The 19,257-nt window shown below is 37.4% G+C and overlaps 1 pseudogene; it reads left to right on the plus strand.

The window, feature by feature from the left end:
* The first annotated feature begins 3,748 nt into the window (after positions 1-3,748).
* On the plus strand, positions 3,749-5,614 carry LOC127225955 (leucine-rich repeat and immunoglobulin-like domain-containing nogo receptor-interacting protein 2; annotated as a pseudogene).
* Positions 5,615-19,257: the final 13,643 nt, after the last annotated feature.

The following is a 19,257-nucleotide window of genomic DNA, read 5'->3' on the forward strand; positions in this document are numbered from 1 at the left end:
ATCAGTAATAACTACAAGTAGTGTTTAGTGAAAGGATAGACAAGTACATGGAATGGAATAAACTCTGGATATACACATGTGTGTAGTTTTCCAGCTAACTTTAGACAATTCAGATAAATCAGAAGGTAAGGCAAGTGTGTTTAAAAAGTCACACTTTTCCGAGTTCTCCCTCAGGCAGGGCTGTGGAAGAGCCATTTAGCAGGTTAGCATGTCTCTCCCTGTGGCTGAGTGAGATGGAGAGTTTCAGTGACTCAGACCCCCACCACCACCCACCCCCACCCACCACCCATCCCCCACCTCCACCCACCCCCGGAGGAAATCACGCTGACCTGGGAGCTTTCTCAAAGCAGGATCTCTTTTTATTGCATCAGGCAGGTGCTTATATAGGGAGAAAGTGGGGAACTTAGGATGTGGTGAGGTGTACGGGCCAATGATATTTCACCACAGTAGCTAGGTAGAGGCAGTCTCAGGTCAGGCCTTGCTGAGTCACTCCTATATGGAAGTTATAGATCAAAGACAGGTTGCTAAATTTTAGCCAGGTTCAGGAAGTTCCACTAGGCCTCGAGTTCTGGCCTTTTTAGGCCCACCAACACTTGGGCTGGACAGTTGTAGGTATCTCCAGATCTGCCACATAACATACACAAAGTAACATAAAAATGAGTGAATAAAAGTAAATGGTCAAAGTAAAATGTCTGGAATTAACACACAAAGAAAAATTCTCATGACAGTGGCATAGACAGAGATCTCAGGTAGAACACAAGGTATAAATCACAAAAAGGTGACAAGTCAAATTAAACTTACAGAGATCCTAAAACCTGTTCTTTAGAGGCTAACAAGAATATTAAAGGCAGTCTATGGTGCCTCTGGTAGTGGATCCGTATTTATCCCTAATGTACAAATGGACTTTGGGTGCCCATTCCACATAGAGGAATATTCTCTCAGCCTAGACACATCACATGGAGGAGGGCCTAGACCCTGCTCCAAACAAATGATGTGATAGACTTTGAAGATTCCCCATAGAAGGTGTCACCCTCCTTGGAGAGCAGAAAGGGGATAGGATGGAGGTTGTGGCAACAAGGAGGAGAGAGAGGGTGAGGGAACTGGGATTGACATGTAAAACAAGCTTGTTTCAAATTTAAAGAAAAAAAAAAAGAATAAAAAGATATTAAAAGGCAAACCAAAGAAATGCAAAAAAATAGACAATGTGTGTGTGTGTGTGTGTGTGTACACACATATATAATATTGAAGAACTTGTATCTAGAATATGTAAGTAATTTTTACATCTCAATAATTAAATACAACCCAAATAAAAGTGGGTAAAATATTTGAATATAAAACATATAAATTGCCAATAAACTCGTTATGAGAATGCAAGGATACACAATTTCATATCCACTAGCATAGTAAAAGTATAAAACACAACACCTGAGCTGTAGAACACTTGATATGCTGCTACTGGGAATGCCCAATTGTACAATTATTTGGAAGAAAGATTTGTTTATATGACCCATTTTCATATAATGTTCATAATCACAAGTGAGAAAAAATATATTACATCCTGTTTCCATGCAAATAAATTAAAACAGTTTTATTTATGTACTGGTTGACTAGTATTTGAGTATGTGACTGAATGATAGTTCATATACCTTAGCTCAATCTGTCACACACACACACACACACACACACACACACACACACATTTAATTATTTGATAAATATGCATTTCTAGATGTAGAATATATGGATCAGAAGGGTGAACATGTTAAATGTACATATATTTAAACTCAAAACATATACGTTAACCTCATTATTGTATTTGAATTTCAGTTTATACTTCTGACAATAGTGTGTGTACACTCATTTCTTTCTAACCTTGCTAATTCTTGGGTAAAACTAAATTAACAAATTTTCTTAACCTAAAAGCAAAATATGATATAATTATAATTGTATGCAATTTTCAATTCCTTGCTTACCATTGAAATTCATGGCCTTTGCTAGTATTTATTGTCTATTTTCAGATTTATAATTATTGCCTAATCCTTTGTTGGCATTTGCCATTATTCCTGATAAACAACTGCCTTCAACCCATCCCTTTTCATGAATTTAAAATATATTCTCAACGTTAGCAGCTGTGTGTGTGTGTGTGCATGTGTATTTATCTGTTAAACCAATGTTATAAATTTATACAATACAATTTACTTTTTCATTATTAGTTTCTAATGTCATTCATAAAATATGTTTAATATAAAACTGAATCTTATTCTAGGTATATATGTATATCTCCAATTATTTGAATTTTTCAAATATCAACAACAAAAAGTGACTTTCAGGTAGATTCCAAAGTAATTTTTTACTTAGCTTTCATATTTTATCAGTGTCACATTGTCTCATTATAATTGTATATATTTTACAGTAGTATTAATATTATTTTTAGTTTTAATGATTCTGAATGGTTTACCATGGTTTTATAGTGTACTATTGACACAGTATTTTACAGTGTTTTACAATGGAGTCATACATTAACATATAATTAACATATAACTGAGCTCTCTAATTTTCCTCTGTAACAGACAAATAAGAAAAAATTAAAACTTAAATACATAGAACTAATGTCAATTTGAAGAATCAAATAAAATTTACTTAAGACGTATATATGTAGTGGTTCAATTTATAAACTTTAGAATTAATTTTTTAAGTTCAAAAATGTTTTTGTAATGTGTCTATTGATAATATATTTACAATGTTTACATTTCATCTAAGTATAGCTTATCTGTTTAGTAAGTTGAATTTGTACTTAGTAGGATTTAGTAGTTGCCACAGTAGTTCTGCAAATGGCTTCTCAAGTTTATTCTAAGGAATTTTGTTATTCAGAATTACTGTTGACTGAAATCAGTTTTACATTATGAAAATAAAACTATTCTGTGATATGCCAATTTTCTTACTGTTTGGTGTATAAAACTTATTTTTCTTATAATTGCATCTTCCCTATCCCAGATATTGAAACTAATATCATAATCGAAGCATTTTTACTATAGTTACAGTGGTTTCTCAAGTCTTTCATCCCTGTAAGAAATACAGTGGCAGAGTGGTAAAACAGGCAAACATGTCTACCTCAAATAAGCAACTTTCCTCAGTCACGATTCACTGAACTCTGACAGAAGGCTGCCTCAAAATTAAAAGCTATTCTTTATACAGTGTATACATATGAAGTAAAAGTTCTGAACATCTTTCAGTAAATGTTAACTGATTTGAATATTGGACCCAAGGCCTATTATTGAAACTTCTACTAGCTTTGATTATAATAGAAGATGATCTCTCGGAGATGCAGGCACTCATTCACACAGAACTAGTGTCCTTTTACCACTGACCTGCTTCTTTTCCTTTGAGTTTTAAAAATAAGGATTTTTGGATATGAAACATATTCTGTTTTGCTTCGTCTGTGCCAAACACTAAACTTCTATCTGTAGTTTTCCAATGCTGAGTTGGTCATGATAAATCTTAGAAGCTCTTACGGTTACCACCTCCATTATCCTCTTACGGTTACCACCTCCATTATCCCTACTTAGTAGCCAAGACCACATAAGCACAAATTCCCATAGATAATATGGGAATCCTTGAGTATAATCCCAAATCTGATTGCCACCAAATCTGGTATCTTTGTTTTCTAACTGTTCCTTACTTATGTCCCATTCCCAGTGTCTGTCCTAACCTGTCCTTTCACCTTCTCTTTCCCCCATCCATGCAGGCCCATAACCAAGGCGTAGACTAAGAAGTGGAGTCATGCTTCACACGGCCATACCATGCTGGCAGCCATTCCTGGGTCTGGCTATGGTGTTACTCTTCATGGGATCCACCATCGGCTGTCCTGCTCGCTGTGAGTGCTCTGCCCAGAACAAATCTGTTAGCTGCCACCGAAGACGTTTGATTGCCATCCCAGAAGGCATTCCCATTGAGACCAAAATCTTGGACCTCAGTAAAAATAGGTTAAAAAGCATAAACCCTGAAGAATTCATTTCATATCCTCTCTTGGAGGAGATAGACTTGAGTGACAACATCATCACCAATGTGGAGCCTGGAGCATTTAACAACCTCTTTAACTTGCGTTCCCTCCGACTGAAAGGCAATCGTCTTAAGTTGGTACCATTGGGAGTATTCACAGGACTGTCCAACCTCACCAAGCTTGACATTAGTGAAAATAAGATTGTCATTTTGCTGGACTACATGTTCCAGGATTTACATAACCTGAAGTCTCTAGAAGTGGGGGACAATGATTTGGTTTATATATCACACAGGGCCTTCAGCGGACTACTTAGCTTGGAGCAGCTCACTCTGGAGAAGTGCAACTTAACAGCAGTACCAACAGAAGCCCTTTCCCACCCTCCGCAGCCTCATCACCCTGCATCTGAAGCATCTTAATATCAACAATATGCCTGTGTATGCCTTTAAAAGATTGTTCCACCTGAAACACCTAGAGATTGACTATTGGCCTTTGCTGGACATGATGCCAGCCAATAGCCTCTATGGTCTCAACCTCACATCCCTTTCCATCACTAACACCAACCTGTCCACTGTCCCCTTCCTTGCCTTTAAACACCTGGTGTACCTGACCCACCTTAACCTCTCCTACAATCCCATCAGCACTATCGAAGCAGGCATGTTTTCTGACCTGATTCGCCTACAAGAGCTTCATATAGTGGGCGCCCAACTCCGCACTATTGAGCCTCACTCCTTCCAAGGGCTCCGCTTCCTCCGTGTACTCAATGTGTCTCAGAACCTGCTGGAAACATTGGAAGAGAATGTCTTCTCCTCCCCTAGGGCTTTGGAGGTCCTGAGCATTAACAACAACCCACTAGCCTGTGACTGCCGACTTCTCTGGCTCCTACAGAGACAACCCACCCTACAATTTGGGGGCCAGCAACCCATGTGTGCCGGGCCAGACACCATACGTGAGAGGTCATTTAAGGATTTCCATAGCACTGCTCTTTCTTTTTATTTTACCTGCAAAAAGCCCAAAATTCGTGAAAAAAGCTACAGCATCTACTAGTGGATGAAGGACAGACGGTCCAGCTGGAGTGCAATGCTGATGGAGATCCACAGCCAGTGATTTCCTGGGTGACACCCCGAAGGCGTTTTATCACTGCCAAGTCCAATGGAAGGGCCACTGTGTTGGGTGATGGTACCTTTGGAAATCCGTTTTGCGCAGGATCAAGACAGTGGGTTGTATGTTTGCATTGCTAGCAATGCTGCTGGGAATGACACCTTCACAGCTTCTCTCACTGTAAAGGGATTCACCTCAGACCGCTTCCTTTACGCAAACAGGACCCCAATGTACATGACCGACTCCAATGACACCATTTCCAACGGCACTAATGCCAATACCTTTTCCCTGGACCTTAAAACAATACTGGTATCTACAGCCATGGGCTGTTTCACCTTCCTGGGAGTGGTTTTGTTTTGTTTTCTCCTGCTTTTTGTGTGGGAGCCGAGGAAAAGGCAAGCACAAAAACAGCATTGACCTTGAGTATGTGCCCGAAAAAACAATGGTGCTGTTGTGGAAGGGGAGGTGGCTGGACCCAGGAGGTTCAACATGAAAATGATATAAGGGCCCACCGCATACACTACTGTCTCTGTGTAGCTGTTGGTAATGAGTGAGAGGTATGACATAGTGAATCCCGAGGTTATTAGGCAGCTTCATGCTATCCCTGTGTCAAAGCAGGGTCCATGGAAACAGGAAGACTTCTGAAGGAGGCTGGCCCATTAGAGGCAGGCAGGCATGTGTCAGAGCCCTTCACACAGTGGGACACTAATTGTTTGCATTGCAAATATTGGCATTGTGGGGATCTCAGTAATGAACCTGAACCCTTGGCTCATGCTGATGGACAATTCAACATTTTCTACCACTACAAAAACAAAAGAAAAAAAAATAAAACTAAAAAGAACAACCTACAGTGTAGGCTTTACATATTAAAAGACACATTTGTCTAAAACATACTCTACAGTAAAATTTGTATTTATTATTATCATTTGTTAAAACCTTGCATCATACAATACTGTTGGTTCAACACCAAAAAGAGATCAATATATTCTTTTTTTTTGAAACATATATGCTGTATATGTTTTAAAGCAATATGAATGAGAGGTTGTGCTTTTAGTTACTCACCAGTATAGATCCAAGTGTGATTTCACCTTCCTTTTACCCACTGATAAACCTGAGATTAGATCCCTGGAGTAACAGGCAGAGATGTGTTGAGATGTGTATGCCTGATGTAGGATGCCAAGAAACAGGACCCAAGTCAAAACTGCTTAACTCTGTTAACTTCTGTTACTATAAATAAAGGCATGTGCCTAGTTTTGATACAGAATGGAATATTTTTTATATGTACACTACCAACCTGGACCAGTTTACTGTAACAGAAGCCTTTGGGTTTCCTCAGAAGGTGGAATATCACTAGATGTACCTGTAAAATGCAAGGTAGGTGTCATTCATAAAAGTAGCTAGCCCTTAGTTTTACTTTCACCACTCACTGCTCATGGGTTAATGGCAAATGGAAAAGGAAGTAATGATGATATATAATTGTTTGTCAATATTCATCAGTAGCTGATACCAATAATTCTGAGGTCCAAAATCTCTCTGGATAAGGAGTTTTCAGAAGTCAGTAAAAATCAGGGTGATTCAAGCACATCATGACAGTGATGCAGCCAATGTTCTTTTTTAAGTGTGTTAGCTGCCGGCCAGACTACAAGTCAAAGGAAACACACAGCACAGGACACACCCAATTTCTCAATTCAAGTACTATATACATAGTATGACCACAATTAGGCAATGTTGGGATGTTTCCTTGCTTCATAATCAAGACTTTTAGTTTCATGTTGTAAACTATGTGACATAGATAAGCAGAATCTGTTTGTGTAAAGTAGTGAAAGAAAAGCCAGTGTGGATTAAAAAAAAAAAAAGTTTTGTTCCTTCACTGGGGAAAAGCTACAAAAATGTAATGTTGTATTGACTCTTTCACTTTGTTGACCTGAGCCTATCTGCCCAACTCAGTTGGTGTCAATGTTACCACTCCAAAAACTATATATATATATATATATATATATATATATATATATATATATATATAATCATCAGTGACCGGGTTTAAGGAAACATAGTTCCACTTGGCTGAGTCTTAGATAACTTTCAAAGCATTTATTCAAATGCCCTGAAAAAGTATTGGATACAGATTGTATTCCTTAGATGACATGTATTTAATCATCATACACAAAGTTTGCACAGATTCTGGGATTTCCTTCTTTAGTGTTATGGGTCTGACTCTCAAGAGCATAATTTCTTTAAATGTTTGGAAATATACAGAACTTTAAAATCTGAAAATTGAAGAACTATTACAATGCCCTCAATTTCTAAAAGGTTCACAGATTGCTTTGCAAACTGGGTGGACAATACATATAAAACCATTTCTCCTTTACCAGGGGTAGGAACTGAGATGATTATCATCATCATCATCATCATTATTATTATTAGAGATTGAATAGTTGCATATTTAAGTTACATTTCATTTAGCAATCCTGATGATTTTCACAAACATTTTAGAAATTCATTTTCCATTTATGGACTTATATCTAAGAACTTGTGTCAACCTATGCTAAATTCTACCAAAATTTCAACTCCAAAAAACATTAAGTGCTATGTTCTTATAGTTAAAATGGAAAAATAGTCTTCTAAAAGAGAACCTACTTCCTTTTAATTTTGAAACACCTTAAAGACTGTGTACTTGGCAAATTGTGTGTACATATATGAGAGGGGGAGAAAGACAGAGATAAGCAATTAACAATATGAAATTTTGCAATTCCATTTTTTGACAAAATTTATAAAAGTTGACCAAAAAAGCTCCTAAGGCAAATGAAATTGGATTTGAGATCATCAATAAAATACTTACTTCAAAGCTTTATATGTTATTCTATCAAGAAAATGCAGAGTAAATTCTCTATTATCTGATCCATAGAATAGTTAAGATATTCCTAAATTACCAATAAGTTGAACAAATGGTACATTCCAGAGCTACTACTTACAAGTTCAAAGGTCTAGGTAAGTGTATAAAGACTCTCAAAAGTTCTGTGTTTACTACATTTTACCTTGAAATTTCTCCAATGGGATTGGAACATGAAGTACCACTTTTCCTACTTAATTGTTAGCATCTTCAAAAATAGGAGTTCCTTGAAACCCCCAAATGGTAAACTTCAGAGTAGCACCACACTGAAATGTTCTTAACCCAATATTTTTAGTAAGATTATAGTTATTGTTAGAATAACTGTTCAGACCATGATTGCATATTTACCAGACTTTCCAGGGGAATTGGCAACTTACTGCATAAATAAATATACTAAAGAATTTTTAAAAAATAGAATGGATATCTAGTTTTCCATTTTCTCACAATTAATGCAAATCATCAGGGTCTGCAAAGCTCTGGCATTCCATTGACTGGGGCTGTCATGTACAGTTCTTTTTATTATTTATTTTATATAACCAAGTCCATTTAAATGAAAACAAACATTTATAGACAATGTTTGGGAATTTGGGCGTCGTTCTTTCCAAACTACTTCCTGCTGGTAAGGGGCGCTTTCATGCGGGATTCTAAGAAGATGCAGAAATCCTGGCTGTAATCTGTAAGGCTGCTTTGTCCAGCTGTTTTGAATGTAGGATCACCTGGTATTCTGTTTCAGGTGGTCTGGCTTGATCAAACCACATTAGTCTGGAAGGAATCCACAGCTTTTCATGTTTTACAAAATGGTTGTGTGAGGTTTTCTTTATGATCATTTCTCTGTGAGATCAAACAAGACCATCATATAGAATAACTGATCAGACCAATATTGTGGCCTACTCATCCCTTTAGATAATTCCATCTCTGAGTTCCTGCTTTAATGTATCCTATGAAGAAAAACAAGTATTTGGTCCAACATTTTATTCTTAGTTGACCAATAGCCCATATGTTTCTAAGCATTTTCAAAGAAGTACTTGTTCTTTCTAGCATTAAATAGAAGAAAATTCCCTGGCCAAAGCCCTAATACTCCAAGTTGATCCATGGACCCAAATGTTTGTAAACAAATTACTACAACAGATAACTCACCCAAACAATATGGGTTTGCCATGCTGGTAAGCAATTTCTGCTATTCAGAAACCCTAGTATTACTTTTCTTTTCCAGCCTCTTTTCATGTCCTTAGCACTTGTAATCGTGTGCTTTTCAAGTATTTTTAAGTTCTAAAAATACAATCCAGAAATTGTTAAGCCTAAAATCTTTATAAGGACATTGTTAAAACTCTGGGTTTGTTCAGCTTTCTCAGATATTCTGCTTATCAACAACAGCTCTCTTACAATACAGATCTATCCAGAATTTGTTCTTTTCTCACCATTCTGTCAGAGAATCCTTTTACACTGGAGTCTAAAGTCACCATTGTCTGTGACTCTTTAAAAAAAAAACAAAAACAAAAAAAAAAAGGGATTATTTAAATCTCATCTCCACTGAAGCCTGACTTATGTCACTTTCCATTCCTACAGTTGAAACACATATATGTCTGGGTTAGAGGCACAAAAGAGAGGGTGTGATCCTAGAGAAGTAAAATTGCAGAGAGCCCTGTGTAAATTAACTTTTACTTACAGGGTCTTCCTTCATCCCTCTGTCAAATCATTTCTCTTATCGTCAGGGGCTGTGCACAGAACTGTGAAACAACACAGAATGTGTCTCGAGGCTCCACAGAAAAGAAAAAAAAATAGATCATTTTCAACTGAGAAGACTCAGACCTGACAGAAAAGACATCAAGAATTTAAAGAAAGGCTGGAGGGAGACACAGGGATCTATTTAAATTCTATTTCCTTTATTGCTCATTTTTATAGTCCTGTCCCAGCTGAAGAAGTATTAGTGATAGTGCTTCTTTTTAAACTTGTATTGCTTCTGCCCTTATCTCCTTCTCTGAGTCCCTACTGTCTGTAGTTCATCTGGGATTTCAAATGGATTCTGTGGGGTATGGACCAATTTAAAAACCAAACAACAACAAAAATTCTTTGGGACCAAAGGGTACCGGTGTATCGTTTTTATTACTGAAATGAACATCTCCTGGTAGAATAATACATCATATGACCAGTTATTTCCATTGACTTTCCTCTATTCAACCCGATTAGTATAACACCCTTAATAGTTTATGATGAAGGCTTTTGGAGTTATTCTGCTTTTATAGGAAAGATTAGGATATAAAGTGCCATTTGACATCTGCTTTTTTTTAATTATTTAATTTGGCCAGGTGGCAGAAGGTGTTTCTGGGTACATAAAAAACACTTGATCTGAGTCTCTCTCCCTTTCTACGTTCAAGAGCCGTTCCCATGTTAGCTTCCTCACACGTGAGCCAGAAAAACTGTGATTAATTGGGAAAGAACTCTTCCCAACATAGGCCAACAAGAAGAGAGATGAAAGCTTATTTTCTGTGGTCTTGACTAAGCTGGGGCCTGGGACCTAAGTCTGTGCTTGAAAGGTTAGATAAGAAATGATACCATTAAGTCAAGAATTATTGACAGGCTTTCTGATATAAAATTGGCTTGTCCATTTTAAGAACAGTAAATGTAGCTGCGCATTTCCTCCAGAATGGGCAGGAACTCCTCATCCTCAGTCAGATTCTCTACTGGTGACCATGATGAAGCCCGGGTGACAGAACCAAAGATGTGCTTAAGATATGTGCAAAAAGTCTCAAAGCACAAGGTGGACAGCTGCTGCTCATTCCAATAATAGGAATATGAACAAGAGAAGTTCACATGAATTCCAGATTTCTGTCCTTCAATTTGTCTCTATTCTCCCTCACCCCAAACTCCCTGCAAGACATCCTGAATAGAAAGGAGAAAGTAGCAGAGTGTATAGCAGGTTCCCCTACTTTCATAGAGTAGATAGATCTCAAGGTCCCCTGGACCAGAACTGGAAGCTTCAGCCAGTATCAAGTCCTATGCATACTATATTTTACTCTGTGCACACCTCATTATTGGCAAGATTTAATTTATAAATTAGGCACAGTTGGAAATTAGCCACTGGTAGTAATCCACAGGCAAAGGAAAGGCTAGGTAATCCCCCATCTTTCTGCCTCCTTTGCAGATGCCATAATTGAAATGATTGTTCCTTCTCCATTTACCTATTTCTCAATGCCACTTACAAGCAGCTGTCATGCCTCATCAATGTAGGCTCTCTCCAGAGAGAAGTCATCTTTCATTAGAACTCAGAAAACTGTGTGTAATTCTTAAACTGGAAATTGCCTCAAAAGAAAATAGAGGGAAGAAACAGGAAGTTTATGGTCTTTCTCATACAACACTTTAGGAGTTAAGGCTTCTCATTCACATAGTCACAATCTGACATCTCACAGCAATCTAGAGGCTGAATTGTTCTCTCTATCTCGCTCCCTCCCTCCCTCCCTCCTTCCCTCTCTCTCTTTCTCTCCTAGAAACAGGTGGGCTGAAATAAAGCCAACTTTAAACAGAAAGCTTTATTTATAGCCTCAGCAGAAAGAAAGGAGATGGTACAATTAAGAGAACACTTAACATTTTTAAGAAAGGCTCTACCTGTAATATAATAAAAAGCTTTAGAAGAACAAAACTGTGATCTTTGAATCGGTTAACTACGTTTTAATTCCATTACCATTCAAAAGGTAACTGTGCATGCTGAAAATGGTTCTAAGAATTTTGTTCCTGATCTAGAAGGGCCAAAAGGAACAGACATTGGCTGCATGTTAGCTTCCTTCATTGTGTTGCACACCTCCCATTCTAAATTGCTTTAACATCTTTATTCTACACTGAAAAATAATTGACAGAATCTACAAGCTGTATGATCAAGAAATAATAACGAGATGGAAGATTTAACATAGAGTTGTAAACATTATTTTTCTATTCCTTACAGCAGGATGTCCACCCACACCCACCTGTGTCCATATCCAGGTGATACCACAAGTAAAACTAAGTTGTGTACAAAGTACATATTTTATTGTGGATAAATGAAAGGTAACACCCTCTTTTTCCCTGGCTGTAAAATCAGGTACTCTGTGCCTACCTGAGACATCTAGTACATAATATATTTGTCTTTACATGTTGTATCCATAAAGTATGGAAAGCCCCATATTATAATCAATAGCAAAGCTATTGTTTATATATATGTAAAAATATGTGGGGTAGGTGGCTTGTTTTTTTAAGTATTTAAAATGCAATTGTTTTAAAAATTGGTAAACTTGAAAGGAGAGAGAAATATGAAACAAATTTTATGTCTATACTTACCTTTTAATGTTTTTTTTCTCAAAAATCCCATAATGCCTGCACCATATTGGATGTTACTAACCAGAAGCCTGGCAAAACTTTCCTTCAGATGCCTGATAGTCTGGTTTTATTCTTAAAGGAAATCAGTACTAATAATCAAAAGGATCTTGATTTAGATTTGTCTTGTTGTCTGTTACAACTGGGTAATTTTCATGGGCATGTGGGGTTTCTTTACATGTATAAACAAGTCAAGTTATCAACATGAAGTGTTAGAAAAACATGTTCTGTTTCCTAATTTTTTTTAAAGAAAAAAAGGGCTTAAGCATCTAATATCTCAGTTAAATATGTTGTGGTATTATTTTTTAAATGAAATGTATAAATTTTTTTTAAAAAAGTAATTTGACTCATATGGGAAATATATCTTTATTGGGAAAGATAGCTTATAGAAACTTCACAAACAACATAAGGCTCTTGGAAACACTAGCGTGAGACAGACAGGACTGTGTTCAACTGTGAAGGAAGATGCATATCCGATTGAATCCAATTCTGGTGATGGAATGAGTAGAAATTATAGAGAGGCCAGGCTGTCAGGTTACTAAGGGGGCATGGACTGATCTGATGGACAATGAAATCTATATATGATCAGCTATCCTGTAAAGATAAGAAAAGATAAAGATACGTAAAGATAAGTCCTGCATTGTTTATAAAATTGGCAGAATCATTTGACCTTTAAGCATCTACCAAGCCATACATAAAACAGCATCATTTTTTCCTAAGCCTTTGCTCAGCTGAAATTTCATGATCCAAGACCTAGTGTAAAGTAAGAATGCAGAAGGTAATGATGAAGATTCTGGTCTGTGTAAGCACATTGTTAATGGGAAAAAAAGAATTTTGTCTGATGTTGAGGAAAGAGTGAATTGAAAATTCTTCCTGCTCAATCTGACTGACAAAAATAAGTCCTTCTGCTGTATACCTCAGGAATAGTTTTAGGGTGGTAAGCTCAGGCAGCTGTCACACTATGGCATTGTGTTTACCCTGTATAGCTCATTTTATGACTTTACCTTGTATAGCTCATTTTATAACTTCTAGTAAAGGGGGTGAAGGTAGAAAAGGAAGGAAAGAACCCAGGAATGGTGCATGAATGTCATGTTGAGAGAAGACAAAAAGATTGGGACTCAATGCCAGGTCACTACAAATACAAAAAATCTGTTGCGGCTTCTGGAGAAAGACCAAAGCAAAACAAACAAACAAAAAATTAGTTTGCTATTCTTTAATTTCAAAACAGAGAGCTTGCCATAGGATTTTCTTGTCCTTGAAGAATCTTTCCCAAGACTGCCAGAGTTGGTCAAAGATCAGTCACAGCTATCAGAGTGTCATTTTTTACAATGAAAACAAAGACCTGTAGACCTGTTTTCCCACATTGTGGTTTAGGAGGTACTACACACCTCTCCATCAGCACCACAAACTGGCTTGTCCAGGGAACACCATCAGGTATACATACAATAGATATAGTACTTCAGAGGTTGCTCTTAGGCATTAAGAAAGAAAGATAAGATGCCATGAAACCAAGTTATTAAATGCACTCCAAGCAGATTTTGAATGGAGTTACCTGGCTTCTAACCCCATATTTATGAAGACTCTGGTTGTGTACTATGTAATCATCTGTTTTATTTCTATTTACATGGTTTCACTTTCTCATTCTCACTCATGAATGTGCTGTTCCAACTGTTTCTGTTACTTCTGTGTCATGACTCAGTTAAAATAAAAGTTATGAGTTCCTACCTACTTCCTTTACAGTAGATAAGCCTACTACACAACTCTGAATTCTTTTTCTTAATTATTCATTGTCAGACCCAAAACAAAAAGCTGAAGATAAGTGTGTAACAAAGCCAAGTTAAGAAAACAGTGGTGAACCTAAGGGCAAATTCACCGAACATTTTTACTACTGAGAAAATCTGAAAATACTAGCTTCGAGGGCTTGTCACTAGGTGCCTTTCTTCAATTCTTATAAATAACTCAGTGCAAAAATTATAAACCTTTGTCAAAAAAAACTTGGATTGGTAAGAAAGCCCCGTATTACAGCTGTACAGTCCTTGTTTCATTCCACAACACTCTCAACTGAGTAAATCAGTTCAGACATTTTAATAACATGTTAATAAATTTCTATAATTGTAACATGAATTTTAACATCAGTTAACACACACACACATGCACACACACACACACACACACACACACACACACCAATATTAATGTCATCTCCCCCCAAAAATACGGGGAAAGACATGGTAAAAGCAAGCTTATGACCTACATGAAGCTTGTCATTATCCTATTTGGGCACCAATAAAGAAAATTAAGTTGAGAATCATCCAGAAATCACAGTATGAAATTTTAATCACATGCCACTAGATAGGGCATGTGTGACAGAAAAGACCCTAAATCTTAAATGAGGTTGCAAAATAGGTATTTATTATCACAATAGGAGACAATTTTTTTTCCAGCTATTCCCCCTGAGGCAGAAGTAACATTTATGTGAACTTTTCTAAGTGCAGTCACACTAGGCATCTTATTCCTTAGCACAAGAGAGGGATCTGCTAGCACTGAAGCAAGAAGGCAGTTCCCCATTTCTAATCTGCTGCTTTAGCCGTGGGCTAAATAGAGGGATGAATAGTTCACATCTGTTTTACACATACATAGCACCCATGAAAATTAAGTACTTCTTTAAACACATACATGGAGGGGGCATGGAGAGGGGAGACGGAGAAGTGGATAGAAAAAGAAAGGGGAGGGAGAGGATACACTGTGATAGATTTCCTTAAGCCTCACACTATATCAGTGCAGACACCCTACTGGGAATTAACTCAGTGAGCACAGAACAAACATGTAATGCAAAGAGATTACCAGTCAGCTCCACCACCTTGATTTATGTAAGCTCTTTCATTTTAGCAACACCTGGAGAATCCAGTTGCCTGTGCTTCAGTGGCCTCAAGAGTCCTCCCTGGCACTGATATGAGAAGTTGCTGGTATTATTCAGGACTAGATTCAATACAAAGCACATTGTGCCCAGAGTCCTCTGAAATGAATAAATGGGTTCACAGAAATGGAAAATAACTGGAAACTGTCTCTTGGCTGGTAAGGAGAGATAACAGTAGTTCGCTGTTTCATTCGGTGTCTTCTCCAAACAGCACTTGTTGTAAACTGGAAGGCACAACCCTTTTAACAAATGGCAGTGAGTGAATAAGCAGATGTAGGAGAGTCGAACTGTGGAAGAAAAATCAGTGGGGTTTGTGAATGCTAAACTGCCTTTAACAGCAACCTTCATGGTTTGAGTTCCAAACCATAAGCAGATACATTCTGTATTTAAAAACCATTGTAAGTGTTGTTATATTTGTTTATTTTCAAATACTGCCAATATTATCTCAAATTACCACAGAAAGTACAGGAACCTGTGTAATTCCTTCTCATCTTTGATTAGAAATTACCGATCAGATTTATACAGCTTCTGTTTTAAGAACCTAGAAAATTTAATTTCACACTGTCCAGCAAAATTTCCTCATTCACATAGTGTCTACTGAGTATCCATAATCAAAATAACTTAGCTGAATATCAATGAATAAAGTCATCATCAAATCGTGCTTCAAACATAAACACATCAGTTCCTTCAGCTTATACACTGTTCACACCTGTTTCTCATTCCAGCATCCAAGCTATATAATTTGTAGATGGGTCTCATTGTCCACCTGACCAGGCAGGAATCTGGCAATAAGGACAAACCTGCTTTAATGATCCACTCTCAGGGAGTCAGAACAGTTAAGTATTTAACAGATACGGGTCTAGAGTGAGAATCCCCAAGCCTCTGGCTCTAGATTCATTTTTCTTCGTGGGCAAGATACTGAACATCTCTGCATCCCGGTCCTAGATGAGTCTACCACTACCTACCTCACAAGGGTGCTGTGAGGCGTCTGTGAACAGCATGCAGGATGCTGTGAACAACTGCAAACCTGCTACAAAGGTGCTACAGGATTTACACTAGGACAGATCAGTGGGTATCCCCTCCCTCACTCCCTGGGAGTCCCAGGTCTGAGAGGCTATCCCTCTGGCCTCTCTGTGTGGCTTGGTTTATCTTTAACATCCTTGACTTCTTAAATCAAAATTATTTCAAAAATCCTCATCTCTCTTTGAGAGATGCTGGTTTGTAAATTTTATTAATTTTAAACAAGGAAAACATAAGTGGTTCTCTCCCGGGTACTGGGAATGGGGAAGCAGATACTCAGTTCAACATGAAATGGAAGTTTGAATAGGTATCTTCAAGGGGACACGTTTTTATTGAAGAAAATTTTGCCTAGGGCTTTCTGTTGTTTTCAGTCTGACTCCCCAGCTCTCTGTTTTGACACACACACCCCTTTCCCTCTAACTGTAAGGGAAGCTAAATTCTCATTTCATGATGATTCTTGTCAGTCTGTATGATCAAAGAACAAATTCTTTTCAACAACTGCTGTAATTATGTTCGTAGAGGACCACATTTTAATTGCCACATTGTCTAGCTAAGCCCTATTGTCTTGGTGTCCTTCAGAATTGTCAGTTGCTTTAAAATATAGGGGTGGGAGGGGGGAATCTGATAAGTACATTGTTGTAATTGATTTATATGTTTGAATTGTCTTATCAGAAAACAAAGTTATGAATTTCATCTGTTGAAACAAAAATAAAATACTTTCCTAAAAATGTATTTGGTTTTTGTTTTTAAATATTCAAATATTCTTTTTAGTGTTTCATTAGTGTTGTTCTATTATTAGCCATAGGTTATAATAGCTTCACCTTCTACAACCATTCACATTACAAAGACCTTTGTTACATAAACTTGGAAAGCAATAGAACATAATTGTTCAAGACTTAGTATTGAGGATAGGCTTTGTATTTGATGCTAAATAGGACACTATGTTAGACAGACTAGTATAAAGAAATAAGCCTTTCAAGCTATGTGGTGACTGCCAATGGAAAAAGTCACCAAAAGTGATGGGAAATGGCCATTGAATGTTGCTTCTATTAGTAAGGAAAGAAATTAGTTAAGAAAAGTTTTAAAAAAATAGGCTTAACTTTTAAAACTTCTGGGTATGTAGAGATGGGTCACAGTTCAGTAATTGTTATAAATATACCAGGTTCAATCCCCAGCACCCATCTTATTGTGGTCCATGCAATCTGGGCATGAAGGAGGAAGAGATAGAAGGATCCCTGGGGCCTGCTGGCCAGCAAGTCTACCTTCCTTCTAAAACTAAAGCAAAGATGGACTGAGGAAGAGACAACAGCATCAGCTTCATTTCCACAAGCACACATGTGCATGCATGCACATACAGGAACATAAATGCACATGTCTGAAAAAGTTCTGTGCCAAGAGTCTGCCATAATAATTTAATGCAACTTACAACAACAAATTGAAAAAAAATCTGAGCACCTGTAATATAATTGAGGTCTTATTCAATTCTGTCTTCCATAACAAAGTAAGACAAACTCTGGCTTCCACACAGTAATTTATTTTCTTACATTGTGAGAGACTGGTAAGTCTAAGATCAGGTGCCAGTACAGGCAATATCTGGGAAGGACTATCCACATAGGTTGCACATGGCTGCCTTCTCTATACTTACATTGTCTTTTGTCATCAAATATACATATAAGTACACAACTGAACATAGGGTGGGCAGAGAGACACAGAAAATAGTCTCATAATGCCACCATTTCTGTCAGATCAGGATCCTTGTCCTACTAATTACCTGTCTTGTTACTATGATAAACTACCTGGAAGACAATGTAAAAGGAGCAAAGATTTATTTTATATTATGGTTTCAGAAGACTCAGAACATCATGGTTTGGAAGATGCAACAAAGCTATTCACATCATAGTAAGCCAGGAAACAGAGAACAGAGAATGCTAGAAATTTCCTGGCTTTTCCTGTTTTGCTTTTTTAATCCTCCTAAGCCTCCCTTTCATGGTATGATTCCACAAACATTCAGGCTCTTACCTCTCAGTTAATTCTCTCTGGAAAAGCTTTCAGAGACTTATCTGGAAGGATCTTCAATAGCCTAAGTGATTATCAGTCCATTTGTTGGCAATGAACATTAATTACCACACTATTTATACAACCTCATTTAAACCTAATGAACTCCTTACAACCATATTTCCAAGTACAGTCAAATTGTGGGTGGGGCTGGCATCATATAGATATGGTAGGAGAACAAATTCATCCCCAGCAGTTGCTATCATACATTGATAATAGTGTAATATTGCCTTTATTTAACATTAATGAGAAATTATATAAAGGCAAATTAGGAAAGACAATATATACAAGAAACAACAGAAAAGGAAAGGGCTTTCAACACTAGTAAATATTTCTCTTTATTGTACTTATTTGCTATCTCCATGACTTAGCAATTTTCTCCACTCACTGTATATCTCTTCATAGCAATAGAATAATGGCTAAGTCAGAAGTTCACTGTCCTATTGCTGTGAAGAGACACTATAATTTTCACTATAATCAATAAGATCCTTAAGGAGCTGCACCTTCTCATTGCCCATTTCCCTAAAATACTCATTTCCCTAAAATTTTAACCACTTAAGCGATAAGAAATTTTTTTTATTAAATAGAATTCCTTAATTTCTTTCTGAAAGAAGTCATTACTCTGCCAGTTCTCTCAGAGTTATCAAGTTCCCCTTTGATTATGGCCCCCTGAATGTGAGTCTCAGTTAGAAGGTCTGGGCAGTCTAAAGGACCTCTAACAGTGGAACCAGGATGTATCTCTAGTGCATGAAAGGACTTTAGGAGCACATTACCCATGGAGGAATACTCCCTTAGCCTAGAGGCAGGAGGGAGGGGTCTAGTCCCCTACTCCAGATTTTGATGATCGCTCCTGGAAGGCATCACCCTCCCTGTGGAGTGGGAGGGGGAATGGGATGGGAGGGGGATCAGGGGGACATGGGAAGGAGGGAGGGA

Source organism: Phodopus roborovskii, unplaced genomic scaffold (genome assembly GCF_943737965.1).
Source record: "Phodopus roborovskii unplaced genomic scaffold, PHOROB, whole genome shotgun sequence".
Taxonomy (NCBI): Eukaryota; Metazoa; Chordata; class Mammalia; order Rodentia; family Cricetidae; genus Phodopus; species Phodopus roborovskii.